Consider the following 16,454-nt stretch of genomic DNA (forward strand, 5'->3'; position numbering starts at 1 on the left):
TATTTTTTATTCGATTCGATTTGATTCAATTATTTTCAATTCAATTCTATTCGATTATTTTCATTTCAATTCGATTCGATTCGATTTGATTATAATGAATTCTTTTCAATTCTATTTGAATACTTTTAATTCAATTCGATTCGATTATTTTTGATTCGATTCTATTTTTTCGATTTGATTATTTTCGATTCAATTTGATTCGATTCGATTCGATTATTTTCAATTTGATTCTATTCGATTCGATTCAATTCTTTTCTATTCTATTCGTATCACCTCGATTCTTTTCGATTCGATTATTTTAGATTCGATTCGATTATTTTCAATTTGATTTGATTATTTTTGATTCGATTCGATTCTTTTCAATTCAATTCGATTCTTTTCGATTCGATTCGATTACTTTCAATTCTCTTCTTTTCCATTATTTTCGATTCAATTCGATGTGAATCGATTATTTTTGAATCTATTCGTTTCAATTCGATTCGATTCAATTTGATTAGATTCGATTATTTTAGATTCGATTCGAATCGATTCCATTAATTTTTATTCGATTCGATAATTTTTTATTCAATTCGATTATTTTCGATTCGATTCGATGGATTCGATTCGTTTATTTTCGATTCTATTTGATTATTTTTGATTCGATTCGATTCTTTTCAATTTGATTCGATTCTTTTCGATTCGACTCGATTTTTTTCGATTCGATACGATTCTTTTCCATTCGATTCGATTCTTTTCGATTCGATTCATTCGAATAATCTAATCAAATCAAATTGAATCGAAAAGATTTGATTCGAATCGAATAGAAGAGAATCGAATCGAATCGAATTGAAAGAATCGAATCGAATCAAATCGAAAAGAATCGAATCGAATCAAATCAAAAAGAATCTAAACGAATTGAAAAAATCGAATCGAATTTAATACAATCGAAAAGAATCGAATCGAAAGAATCGAATCAAATCGACAAAAATTGAATCAAATTGAATTGAATCGAACATTATCGAATCAAATGACATCGAAAAGAAGCGAATCGAAAAGAATCGAATCCAATAGAAAAGAATCGAATCGAATTGAATCAAATTGAAAGGAATCGAATCAACAAAAAGAATCGAAACCAATTGAAAAAGATCGATTCGATTCGATTAATTTCAATTCAATTCGATTATTTTTGATTCAATTCCATTCGATTCGATTCTTTTCTATTCGATTCGATTATTTTTGATTCTATTCGATTCTTTTCGATTCGATTAATTTCGATTCGATTTGATTCGATTCTTTTCAATTTGATTTGATTATTTTCTTTTTTTAATTTTTAAATTTATTTATGATAGTCACACAGAGAGAGAGAGAGAGGCAGAGACACAGACAGAGGGAGAAGCAGGCTCCATGCACCGGGAGCCCAACGTGGGATTCAATCCCAGATCTCCAGAATCACGCCCTGGGCCAAAGGCAGGCTCTAAACTGCTGCGCCACCCAGGGATCCCCAATTTGATTATTTTCTATTCAATTCTATTCTATTCAATTATTTTCGGTTCAATTCGGTTTGATTATTTTTTAATTGATTTGATTCTTTTCGATTCGATTCGATTATTTTCGATTCGAATCAATTCGATTCTTTTCGAGTCTGTTATTTTAGATTCGATTTGATTTTTTGATTCGATTTGATTCTTTTCGATTCGAATCGATTCGATTCTTTTCGATTCGATTATTTTCAATTCGATTCGATTCTTTTCGATTCGATTCGATTCGATTATATTTGATTCAATTCGATTGGCTTAGATTCGATTCGATTCGATGGGAATCGATTGTTTTTGATTCAATTTGATGGGATTCGATTCTTTTCGATTTGATTCGATTCTTTTTGATTTGACTCCATTTTTTCGATTCAATTAGATTCTTTTGGATTCGTAAGGATTCCTTTCCATTCGATTCGATTCTTTTCGATTTGATTCGATTCGATTCTTTTCAATTCGATTCATTCAAATAATCGAATCAAATCAAATTGAATCGAAAAGATTTGATTCGAATCGAATAGAAAAGAATCGAATCTAATTGAATCGAATCAAAAAGAATCAAATCGAATTGAATCTAATCGAAAAGAATCGAATTGAATCGAATCAAAAAGATCTACACGAATTGAAAAAAATGGAATCAAATCGAATAGAATCGAAAAGAATCGAATCGAATCGAAAGAATCGAATCAAATCGACAAAAATCAAATCAAATTGAATTGAATCGAACAGAATTGAATCGAATGACATCGAAAAGAAGCGAATCGAAAAGAATCGAATCCAATAGAAAAGAACCGAATCGAATTGAATCAAATCGAAAGGAATCGAATAAAATCAAAAATAATCAAAACGAATTGAAAAATCGAATCGATTTGATTAATTTCGGTTCGATTCGATTATTTTTGATTCAATTCGTTTTGATTCGATTATTTTCTATTCGATTTGATTATTTTTGATTCGATTCGATTCTTTTCGATTCGATTAATTTCGATTCGATTTGATTCGATTCTTTTCAATTCGATTTGATTTTCTTTTTTTTTAATTTTTAAATTTAGTTTTGATAGTCACACAGAGAGAGAGAGAGAGGCAAAGACACAGACAGAGGGAGAAGCAGGCTCCATGCACCGGGAGCCCAACGTGGGATTCAATCCCAGATCTCCAGAATCACGCCCTGGGCCAAAGGCAGGCGCTAAACCGCTGCGCCACCCAGGGATCCCCGATTTGATTATTTTCTATTCAATTCTATTCTATTCGATTATTTTCAGTTCGATTCGATTGCATTTGATTCGATTATTTTCGATTCAATTCGGTTTGATTATTTTTGAATTGATTTGATTCTTTTCGATTTAAATCGATTCGATTCTTTTCGATTCCATTATTTTATTTTTTTTTTAACTAGATTATTTATTTATTTATTTATTTATGATAGTCACAGAGAGAGAGAGGCAGAGACATAGGCAGAGGGAGAAGCAGGCTCTATGCACCGGGAGCCCGATGTGGGATTCGATCCAGGGTCTCCAGGATTGCGCCCTGGGCCAAAGGCAGGCGCCAAACTGCTGCGCCACCCAGGGATCCCTGATTCCATTATTCTAGATTTGATTCGATTTTTTGATTCGATTCGATTATTTTTGATTCAATTCGATTGGATTATTTTCGATTCGGTTCTATTCGAACCGATTATTTTCGATTCAATTCGATTCGATGCGATTATTTTCCATTTGATTCGATTATTTTCGATTCGATTTGATTAATTTTGATTCGATACGATTATTTTCAATTCAATTCAATACAATTTGATTATTTCTTATTCTATTTGATTGGATTCGATTCGATTTTTTTGATTCGATTCGATTATTTTTTATTAGATTCAATTCTTTTCGATTCGATTCGATTTGATTCTATTCGATTATTTTCGATTCAATTCGGTTCGATTCGAATCGATTATTTTCGATTCAATTCAATTCGATTCGGTTCGATAATTTTCGATTTGATTCGATTATTTTGTATTCGATTCAATTCGATTCGAATCGAGTATTTTCGATTCAATTATATGCGAATCAGTTTGGTTCGATTCGATTCGATTATTTTCGATTCAAATCAGTTCGATTCGATTATTTTAGATTCAATTCGGTTCGATTGGGTTTGATTATTTTCGATTTGATTCGATTCGATTCGATTATTTTCGATTCGATTCTATTGGATTCGTTTAGATTATTTTCAATTCGATTCGATTCTTCAATTCGATTCGATTATTTTCGATTCACTTCATTTCTATTATTTCCGGTTCGATTCGATGCGAATCTTTTCGATTTGATTATTTTCGATTTGATTATTTTCGATTCGATTCGATTCTTTTCAATTCGATTCGAATCCTTTCGATTCGGTTCGATTATTTTCGCTTCAAATCAATTCTTTTCGATTTGATTCTTTTCCTTTTTTAAATTTCTTTTACAGATTTTATTTAGTTATTCATAGAGACACAGCTAGAGAGAGAGAGGCAGAGACACAGGCAGAGGGAGAAGCAGGCTCCATCCAGGGAGCCTGATGTGTGACTCAATCCCGGGTCTCCAGGATCACACCCTGGGCTGCAGGCAGCGCTAAACCGCTGCGCCACTGGGGCTGCCCTTTATTCTATTTTTTTCGATTCGATTCAATATTTTTGATTCGAATCGACTTGATTCTTTTTGATTTGATTATTTTAGATTCGATTCGGTTCGATTATTTTCAATTTGATTCTATTCGATTCGATTTTTCTCAATTCTATTCTGTTCTTTTCGATTCAATTCGATTATATTCGATTCAATTCGATTGGTTTATATTCGATTCGATTCGATGGGAATCGATTATTTTTTATTCGATTCGATTTGATTCAATTATTTTCAATTCAATTCTATTCGATTATTTTCATTTCAATTCGATTCGATTCGATTTGATTATAATGAATTCTTTTCAATTCTATTTGAATACTTTTAATTCAATTCGATTCGATTATTTTTGATTCGATTCTATTTTTTCGATTTGATTATTTTCGATTCAATTTGATTCGATTCGATTCGATTCGATTATTTTCAATTTGATTCTATTCGATTCGATTCAATTCTTTTCTATTCTATTCGTATCACCTCGATTCTTTTCGATTCGATTATTTTAGATTCGATTCGATTATTTTCAATTTGATTTGATTATTTTTGATTCGATTCGATTCTTTTCAATTCAATTCGATTCTTTTCGATTCGATTCGATTACTTTCAATTCTCTTCTTTTCCATTATTTTCGATTCAATTCGATGTGAATCGATTATTTTTGAATCTATTCGTTTCAATTCGATTCGATTCAATTTGATTAGATTCGATTATTTTAGATTCGATTCGAATCGATTCCATTAATTTTTATTCGATTCGATAATTTTTTATTCAATTCGATTATTTTCGATTCGATTCGATGGATTCGATTCGTTTATTTTCGATTCTATTTGATTATTTTTGATTCGATTCGATTCTTTTCAATTTGATTCGATTCTTTTCGATTCGACTCGATTTTTTTCGATTCGATACGATTCTTTTCCATTCGATTCGATTCTTTTCGATTCGATTCATTCGAATAATCTAATCAAATCAAATTGAATCGAAAAGATTTGATTCGAATCGAATAGAAGAGAATCGAATCGAATCGAATTGAAAGAATCGAATCGAATCAAATCGAAAAGAATCGAATCGAATCAAATCAAAAAGAATCTAAACGAATTGAAAAAATCGAATCGAATTTAATACAATCGAAAAGAATCGAATCGAAAGAATCGAATCAAATCGACAAAAATTGAATCAAATTGAATTGAATCGAACATTATCGAATCAAATGACATCGAAAAGAAGCGAATCGAAAAGAATCGAATCCAATAGAAAAGAATCGAATCGAATTGAATCAAATTGAAAGGAATCGAATCAACAAAAAGAATCGAAACCAATTGAAAAAGATCGATTCGATTCGATTAATTTCAATTCAATTCGATTATTTTTGATTCAATTCCATTCGATTCGATTCTTTTCTATTCGATTCAATTATTTTTGATTCTATTCGATTCTTTTCGATTCGATTAATTTCGATTCGATTTGATTCGATTCTTTTCAATTTGATTTGATTATTTTCTTTTTTTAATTTTTAAATTTATTTATGATAGTCACACAGAGAGAGAGAGAGAGGCAGAGACACAGACAGAGGGAGAAGCAGGCTCCATGCACCGGGAGCCCAACGTGGGATTCAATCCCAGATCTCCAGAATCACGCCCTGGGCCAAAGGCAGGCTCTAAACTGCTGCGCCACCCAGGGATCCCCAATTTGATTATTTTCTATTCAATTCTATTCTATTCAATTATTTTCGGTTCAATTCGGTTTGATTATTTTTTAATTGATTTGATTCTTTTCGATTCGATTCGATTATTTTCGATTCGAATCAATTCGATTCTTTTCGAGTCTGTTATTTTAGATTCGATTTGATTTTTTGATTCGATTTGATTCTTTTCGATTCGAATCGATTCGATTCTTTTCGATTCGATTATTTTCAATTCGATTCGATTCTTTTCGATTCGATTCGATTCGATTATATTTGATTCAATTCGATTGGCTTAGATTCGATTCGATTCGATGGGAATCGATTGTTTTTGATTCAATTTGATGGGATTCGATTCTTTTCGATTTGATTCGATTCTTTTTGATTTGACTCCATTTTTTCGATTCAATTAGATTCTTTTGGATTCGTAACGATTCCTTTCCATTCGATTCGATTCTTTTCGATTTGATTCGATTCGATTCTTTTCAATTCGATTCATTCAAATAATCGAATCAAATCAAATTGAATCGAAAAGATTTGATTCGAATCGAATAGAAAAGAATCGAATCTAATTGAATCGAATCAAAAAGAATCAAATCGAATTGAATCTAATCGAAAAGAATCGAATTGAATCGAATCAAAAAGATCTACACGAATTGAAAAAAATGGAATCAAATCGAATAGAATCGAAAAGAATCGAATCGAATCGAAAGAATCGAATCAAATCGACAAAAATCAAATCAAATTGAATTGAATCGAACAGAATTGAATCGAATGACATCGAAAAGAAGCGAATCGAAAAGAATCGAATCCAATAGAAAAGAACCGAATCGAATTGAATCAAATCGAAAGGAATCGAATAAAACCAAAAATAATCAAAACGAATTGAAAAATCGAATCGATTTGATTAATTTCGGTTCGATTCGATTATTTTTGATTCAATTCGTTTTGATTCGATTATTTTCTATTCGATTTGATTATTTTTGATTCGATTCGATTCTTTTCGATTCGATTAATTTCGATTCGATTTGATTCGATTCTTTTCAATTCGATTTGATTTTCTTTTTTTTTAATTTTTAAATTTAGTTTTGATAGTCACACAGAGAGAGAGAGAGAGGCAAAGACACAGACAGAGGGAGAAGCAGGCTCCATGCACCGGGAGCCCAACGTGGGATTCAATCCCAGATCTCCAGAATCACGCCCTGGGCCAAAGGCAGGCGCTAAACCGCTGCGCCACCCAGGGATCCCCGATTTGATTATTTTCTATTCAATTCTATTCTATTCGATTATTTTCAGTTCGATTCGATTGCATTTGATTCGATTATTTTCGATTCAATTCGGTTTGATTATTTTTGAATTGATTTGATTCTTTTCGATTTAAATCGATTCGATTCTTTTCGATTCCATTATTTTATTTTTTTTTAAACTAGATTAATTATTTATTTATTTATTTATGATAGTCACAGAGAGAGAGAGGCAGAGACATAGGCAGAGGGAGAAGCAGGCTCTATGCACCGGGAGCCCGATGTGGGATTCGATCCAGGGTCTCCAGGATTGCGCCCTGGGCCAAAGGCAGGCGCCAAACTGCTGCGCCACCCAGGGATCCCTGATTCCATTATTCTAGATTTGATTCGATTTTTTGATTCGATTCGATTATTTTTGATTCAATTCGATTGGATTATTTTCGATTCGGTTCTATTCGAACCGATTATTTTCGATTCAATTCGATTCGATGCGATTATTTTCCATTTGATTCGATTATTTTCGATTCGATTTGATTAATTTTGATTCGATACGATTATTTTCAATTCAATTCAATACAATTTGATTATTTCTTATTCTATTTGATTGGATTCGATTCGATTTTTTTTGATTCGATTCGATTATTTTTTATTAGATTCAATTCTTTTCGATTCGATTCGATTTGATTCTATTCGATTATTTTCGATTCAATTCGGTTCGATTCGAATCGATTATTTTCGATTCAATTCAATTCGATTCGGTTCGATAATTTTCGATTTGATTCGATTATTTTGTATTCGATTCAATTCGATTCGAATCGAGTATTTTCGATTCGATTATATTCGAATCAGTTTGGTTCGATTCGATTCGATTATTTTCGATTCAAATCAGTTCGATTCGATTATTTTAGATTCAATTCGGTTCGATTGGGTTTGATTATTTTCGATTTGATTCGATTCGATTCGATTATTTTCGATTCGATTCTATTGGATTCGTTTAGATTATTTTCAATTCGATTCGATTCTTCAATTCGATTCGATTATTTTCGATTCACTTCATTTCTATTATTTCCGGTTCGATTCGATGCGAATCTTTTCGATTTGATTATTTTCGATTTGATTATTTTCGATTCGATTCGATTCTTTTCAATTCGATTCGAATCCTTTCGATTCGGTTCGATTATTTTCGCTTCAAATCAATTCTTTTCGATTTGATTCTTTTCCTTTTTTAAATTTCTTTTACAGATTTTATTTAGTTATTCATAGAGACACAGCTAGAGAGAGAGAGGCAGAGACACAGGCAGAGGGAGAAGCAGGCTCCATCCAGGGAGCCTGATGTGTGACTCAATCCCGGGTCTCCAGGATCACACCCTGGGCTGCAGGCAGCGCTAAACCGCTGCGCCACTGGGGCTGCCCTTTATTCTATTTTTTTCGATTCGATTCAATATTTTTGATTCGAATCGACTTGATTCTTTTTGATTTGATTATTTTAGATTCGATTCGGTTCGATTATTTTCAATTAGATTCTATTCGATTCGATTTTTCTCAATTCTATTCTGTTCTTTTCGATTCAATTCGATTATATTCGATTCAATTCGATTGGTTTATATTCGATTCGATTCGATGGGAATCGATTATTTTTTATTCGATTCGATTTGATTCAATTATTTTCAATTCAATTCTATTCGATTATTTTCATTTCAATTCGATTCGATTCGATTTGATTATAATGAATTCTTTTCAATTCTATTTGAATACTTTTAATTCAATTCGATTCGATTATTTTTGATTCGATTCTATTTTTTCGATTTGATTATTTTCGATTCAATTTGATTCGATTCGATTCGATTCGATTATTTTCAATTTGATTCTATTCGATTCGATTCAATTCTTTTCTATTCTATTCGTATCACCTCGATTCTTTTCGATTCGATTATTTTAGATTCGATTCGATTATTTTCAATTTGATTTGATTATTTTTGATTCGATTCGATTCTTTTCAATTCAATTCGATTCTTTTCGATTCGATTCGATTACTTTCAATTCTCTTCTTTTCCATTATTTTCGATTCAATTCGATGTGAATCGATTATTTTTGAATCTATTCGTTTCAATTCGATTCGATTCAATTTGATTAGATTCGATTATTTTAGATTCGATTCGAATCGATTCCATTAATTTTTATTCGATTCGATAATTTTTTATTCAATTCGATTATTTTCGATTCGATTCGATGGATTCGATTCGTTTATTTTCGATTCTATTTGATTATTTTTGATTCGATTCGATTCTTTTCAATTTGATTCGATTCTTTTCGATTCGACTCGATTTTTTTCGATTCGATACGATTCTTTTCCATTCGATTCGATTCTTTTCGATTCGATTCATTCGAATAATCTAATCAAATCAAATTGAATCGAAAAGATTTGATTCGAATCGAATAGAAGAGAATCGAATCGAATCGAATTGAAAGAATCGAATCGAATCAAATCGAAAAGAATCGAATCGAATCAAATCAAAAAGAATCTAAACGAATTGAAAAAATCGAATCGAATTTAATACAATCGAAAAGAATCGAATCGAAAGAATCGAATCAAATCGACAAAAATTGAATCAAATTGAATTGAATCGAACATTATCGAATCAAATGACATCGAAAAGAAGCGAATCGAAAAGAATCGAATCCAATAGAAAAGAATCGAATCGAATTGAATCAAATTGAAAGGAATCGAATCAACAAAAAGAATCGAAACCAATTGAAAAAGATCGATTCGATTCGATTAATTTCAATTCAATTCGATTATTTTTGATTCAATTCCATTCGATTCGATTCTTTTCTATTCGATTCGATTATTTTTTATTCTATTCGATTCTTTTCGATTCGATTAATTTCGATTCGATTTGATTCGATTCTTTTCAATTTGATTTGATTATTTTCTTTTTTTAATTTTTAAATTTATTTATGATAGTCACACAGAGAGAGAGAGAGAGGCAGAGACACAGACAGAGGGAGAAGCAGGCTCCATGCACCGGGAGCCCAACGTGGGATTCAATCCCAGATCTCCAGAATCACGCCCTGGGCCAAAGGCAGGCTCTAAACTGCTGCGCCACCCAGGGATCCCCAATTTGATTATTTTCTATTCAATTCTATTCTATTCAATTATTTTCGGTTCAATTCGGTTTGATTATTTTTTAATTGATTTGATTCTTTTCGATTCGATTCGATTATTTTCGATTCGAATCAATTCGATTCTTTTCGAGTCTGTTATTTTAGATTCGATTTGATTTTTTGATTCGATTTGATTCTTTTCGATTCGAATCGATTCGATTCTTTTCGATTCGATTATTTTCAATTCGATTCGATTCTTTTCGATTCGATTCGATTCGATTATATTTGATTCAATTCGATTGGCTTAGATTCGATTCGATTCGATGGGAATCGATTATTTTTGATTCAATTTGATGGGATTCGATTCTTTTCGATTTGATTCGATTCTTTTTGATTTGACTCCATTTTTTCGATTCAATTAGATTCTTTTGGATTCGTAAGGATTCCTTTCCATTCGATTCGATTCTTTTCGATTTGATTCGATTCGATTCTTTTCAATTCGATTCATTCAAATAATCGAATCAAATCAAATTGAATCGAAAAGATTTGATTCGAATCGAATAGAAAAGAATCGAATCTAATTGAATCGAATCAAAAAGAATCAAATCGAATTGAATCTAATCGAAAAGAATCGAATTGAATCGAATCAAAAAGATCTACACGAATTGAAAAAAATGGAATCAAATCGAATAGAATCGAAAAGAATCGAATCGAATCGAAAGAATCGAATCAAATCGACAAAAATCAAATCAAATTGAATTGAATCGAACAGAATTGAATCGAATGACATCGAAAAGAAGCGAATCGAAAAGAATCGAATCCAATAGAAAAGAACCGAATCGAATTGAATCAAATCGAAAGGAATCGAATAAAACCAAAAATAATCAAAACGAATTGAAAAATCGAATCGATTTGATTAATTTCGGTTCGATTCGATTATTTTTGATTCAATTCGTTTTGATTCGATTATTTTCTATTCGATTTGATTATTTTTGATTCGATTCGATTCTTTTCGATTCGATTAATTTCGATTCGATTTGATTCGATTCTTTTCAATTCGATTTGATTTTCTTTTTTTTTAATTTTTAAATTTAGTTTTGATAGTCACACAGAGAGAGAGAGAGAGGCAAAGACACAGACAGAGGGAGAAGCAGGCTCCATGCACCGGGAGCCCAACGTGGGATTCAATCCCAGATCTCCAGAATCACGCCCTGGGCCAAAGGCAGGCGCTAAACCGCTGCGCCACCCAGGGATCCCCGATTTGATTATTTTCTATTCAATTCTATTCTATTCGATTATTTTCAGTTCGATTCGATTGCATTTGATTCGATTATTTTCGATTCAATTCGGTTTGATTATTTTTGAATTGATTTGATTCTTTTCGATTTAAATCGATTCGATTCTTTTCGATTCCATTATTTTATTTTTTTTTTAACTAGATTATTTATTTATTTATTTATTTATGATAGTCACAGAGAGAGAGAGGCAGAGACATAGGCAGAGGGAGAAGCAGGCTCTATGCACCGGGAGCCCGATGTGGGATTCGATCCAGGGTCTCCAGGATTGCGCCCTGGGCCAAAGGCAGGCGCCAAACTGCTGCGCCACCCAGGGATCCCTGATTCCATTATTCTAGATTTGATTCGATTTTTTGATTCGATTCGATTATTTTTGATTCAATTCGATTGGATTATTTTCGATTCGGTTCTATTCGAACCGATTATTTTCGATTCAATTCGATTCGATGCGATTATTTTCCATTTGATTCGATTATTTTCGATTCGATTTGATTAATTTTGATTCGATACGATTATTTTCAATTCAATTCAATACAATTTGATTATTTCTTATTCTATTTGATTGGATTCGATTCGATTTTTTTTGATTCGATTCGATTATTTTTTATTAGATTCAATTCTTTTCGATTCGATTCGATTTGATTCTATTCGATTATTTTCGATTCAATTCGGTTCGATTCGAATCGATTATTTTCGATTCAATTCAATTCGATTCGGTTCGATAATTTTCGATTTGATTCGATTATTTTGTATTCGATTCAATTCGATTCGAATCGAGTATTTTCGATTCGATTATATTCGAATCAGTTTGGTTCGATTCGATTCGATTATTTTCGATTCAAATCAGTTCGATTCGATTATTTTAGATTCAATTCGGTTCGATTGGGTTTGATTATTTTCGATTTGATTCGATTCGATTCGATTATTTTCGATTCGATTCTATTGGATTCGTTTAGATTATTTTCAATTCGATTCGATTCTTCAATTCGATTCGATTATTTTCGATTCACTTCATTTCTATTATTTCCGGTTCGATTCGATGCGAATCTTTTCGATTTGATTATTTTCGATTTGATTATTTTCGATTCGATTCGATTCTTTTCAATTCGATTCGAATCCTTTCGATTCGGTTCGATTATTTTCGCTTCAAATCAATTCTTTTCGATTTGATTCTTTTCCTTTTTTAAATTTCTTTTACAGATTTTATTTAGTTATTCATAGAGACACAGCTAGAGAGAGAGAGGCAGAGACACAGGCAGAGGGAGAAGCAGGCTCCATCCAGGGAGCCTGATGTGTGACTCAATCCCGGGTCTCCAGGATCACACCCTGGGCTGCAGGCAGCGCTAAACCGCTGCGCCACTGGGGCTGCCCTTTATTCTATTTTTTTCGATTCGATTCAATATTTTTGATTCGAATCGACTTGATTCTTTTTGATTTGATTATTTTAGATTCGATTCGGTTCGATTATTTTCAATTTGATTCTATTCGATTCGATTTTTCTCAATTCTATTCTGTTCTTTTCGATTCAATTCGATTATATTCGATTCAATTCGATTGGTTTATATTCGATTCGATTCGATGGGAATCGATTATTTTTTATTCGATTCGATTTGATTCAATTATTTTCAATTCAATTCTATTCGATTATTTTCATTTCAATTCGATTCGATTCGATTTGATTATAATGAATTCTTTTCAATTCTATTTGAATACTTTTAATTCAATTCGATTCGATTATTTTTGATTCGATTCTATTTTTTCGATTTGATTATTTTCGATTCAATTTGATTCGATTCGATTCGATTCGATTATTTTCAATTTGATTCTATTCGATTCGATTCAATTCTTTTCTATTCTATTCGTATCACCTCGATTCTTTTCGATTCGATTATTTTAGATTCGATTCGATTATTTTCAATTTGATTTGATTATTTTTGATTCGATTCGATTCTTTTCAATTCAATTCGATTCTTTTCGATTCGATTCGATTACTTTCAATTCTCTTCTTTTCCATTATTTTCGATTCAATTCGATGTGAATCGATTATTTTTGAATCTATTCGTTTCAATTCGATTCGATTCAATTTGATTAGATTCGATTATTTTAGATTCGATTCGAATCGATTCCATTAATTTTTATTCGATTCGATAATTTTTTATTCAATTCGATTATTTTCGATTCGATTCGATGGATTCGATTCGTTTATTTTCGATTCTATTTGATTATTTTTGATTCGATTCGATTCTTTTCAATTTGATTCGATTCTTTTCGATTCGACTCGATTTTTTTCGATTCGATACGATTCTTTTCCATTCGATTCGATTCTTTTCGATTCGATTCATTCGAATAATCTAATCAAATCAAATTGAATCGAAAAGATTTGATTCGAATCGAATAGAAGAGAATCGAATCGAATCGAATTGAAAGAATCGAATCGAATCAAATCGAAAAGAATCGAATCGAATCAAATCAAAAAGAATCTAAACGAATTGAAAAAATCGAATCGAATTTAATACAATCGAAAAGAATCGAATCGAAAGAATCGAATCAAATCGACAAAAATTGAATCAAATTGAATTGAATCGAACATTATCGAATCAAATGACATCGAAAAGAAGCGAATCGAAAAGAATCGAATCCAATAGAAAAGAATCGAATCGAATTGAATCAAATTGAAAGGAATCGAATCAACAAAAAGAATCGAAACCAATTGAAAAAGATCGATTCGATTCGATTAATTTCAATTCAATTCGATTATTTTTGATTCAATTCCATTCAATTCGATTCTTTTCTATTCGATTCGATTATTTTTGATTCTATTCGATTCTTTTCGATTCGATTAATTTCGATTCGATTTGATTCGATTCTTTTCAATTTGATTTGATTATTTTCTTTTTTTAATTTTTAAATTTATTTATGATAGTCACACAGAGAGAGAGAGAGAGGCAGAGACACAGACAGAGGGAGAAGCAGGCTCCATGCACCGGGAGCCCAACGTGGGATTCAATCCCAGATCTCCAGAATCACGCCCTGGGCCAAAGGCAGGCTCTAAACTGCTGCGCCACCCAGGGATCCCCAATTTGATTATTTTCTATTCAATTCTATTCTATTCAATTATTTTCGGTTCAATTCGGTTTGATTATTTTTTAATTGATTTGATTCTTTTCGATTCGATTCGATTATTTTCGATTCGAATCAATTCGATTCTTTTCGAGTCTGTTATTTTAGATTCGATTTGATTTTTTGATTCGATTTGATTCTTTTCGATTCGAATCGATTCGATTCTTTTCGATTCGATTATTTTCAATTCGATTCGATTCTTTTCGATTCGATTCGATTCGATTATATTTGATTCAATTCGATTGGCTTAGATTCGATTCGATTCGATGGGAATCGATTATTTTTGATTCAATTTGATGGGATTCGATTCTTTTCGATTTGATTCGATTCTTTTTGATTTGACTCCATTTTTTCGATTCAATTAGATTCTTTTGGATTCGTAAGGATTCCTTTCCATTCGATTCGATTCTTTTCGATTTGATTCGATTCGATTCTTTTCAATTCGATTCATTCAAATAATCGAATCAAATCAAATTGAATCGAAAAGATTTGATTCGAATCGAATAGAAAAGAATCGAATCTAATTGAATCGAATCAAAAAGAATCAAATCGAATTGAATCTAATCGAAAAGAATCGAATTGAATCGAATCAAAAAGATCTACACGAATTGAAAAAAATGGAATCAAATCGAATAGAATCGAAAAGAATCGAATCGAATCGAAAGAATCGAATCAAATCGACAAAAATCAAATCAAATTGAATTGAATCGAACAGAATTGAATCGAATGACATCGAAAAGAAGCGAATCGAAAAGAATCGAATCCAATAGAAAAGAACCGAATCGAATTGAATCAAATCGAAAGGAATCGAATAAAACCAAAAATAATCAAAACGAATTGAAAAATCGAATCGATTTGATTAATTTCGGTTCGATTCGATTATTTTTGATTCAATTCGTTTTGATTCGATTATTTTCTATTCGATTTGATTATTTTTGATTCGATTCGATTCTTTTCGATTCGATTAATTTCGATTCGATTTGATTCGATTCTTTTCAATTCGATTTGATTTTCTTTTTTTTTAATTTTTAAATTTAGTTTTGATAGTCACACAGAGAGAGAGAGAGAGGCAAAGACACAGACAGAGGGAGAAGCAGGCTCCATGCACCGGGAGCCCAACGTGGGATTCAATCCCAGATCTCCAGAATCACGCCCTGGGCCAAAGGCAGGCGCTAAACCGCTGCGCCACCCAGGGATCCCCGATTTGATTATTTTCTATTCAATTCTATTCTATTCGATTATTTTCAGTTCGATTCGATTGCATTTGATTCGATTATTTTCGATTCAATTCGGTTTGATTATTTTTGAATTGATTTGATTCTTTTCGATTTAAATCGATTCGATTCTTTTCGATTCCATTATTTTATTTTTTTTTAAACTAGATTAATTATTTATTTATTTATTTATGATAGTCACAGAGAGAGAGAGGCAGAGACATAGGCAGAGGGAGAAGCAGGCTCTATGCACCGGGAGCCCGATGTGGGATTCGATCCAGGGTCTCCAGGATTGCGCCCTGGGCCAAAGGCAGGCGCCAAACTGCTGCGCCACCCAGGGATCCCTGATTCCATTATTCTAGATTTGATTCGATTTTTTGATTCGATTCGATTATTTTTGATTCAATTCGATTGGATTATTTTCGATTCGGGTCTATTCGAACCGATTATTTTCGATTCAATTCGATTCGATGCGATTATTTTCCATTTGATTCGATTATTTTCGATTCGATTTGATTAATTTTGATTCGATACGATTATTTTCAATTCAATTCAATACAATTTGATTATTTCTTATTCTATTTGATTGGATTCGATTCGATTTTTTTTGATTCGATTCGATTATTTTTTATTAGATTCAAT

This window comes from Canis aureus, chromosome 28 (assembly GCF_053574225.1).
Source record: "Canis aureus isolate CA01 chromosome 28, VMU_Caureus_v.1.0, whole genome shotgun sequence".
In the NCBI taxonomy this organism is placed as follows: domain Eukaryota; kingdom Metazoa; phylum Chordata; class Mammalia; order Carnivora; family Canidae; genus Canis; species Canis aureus.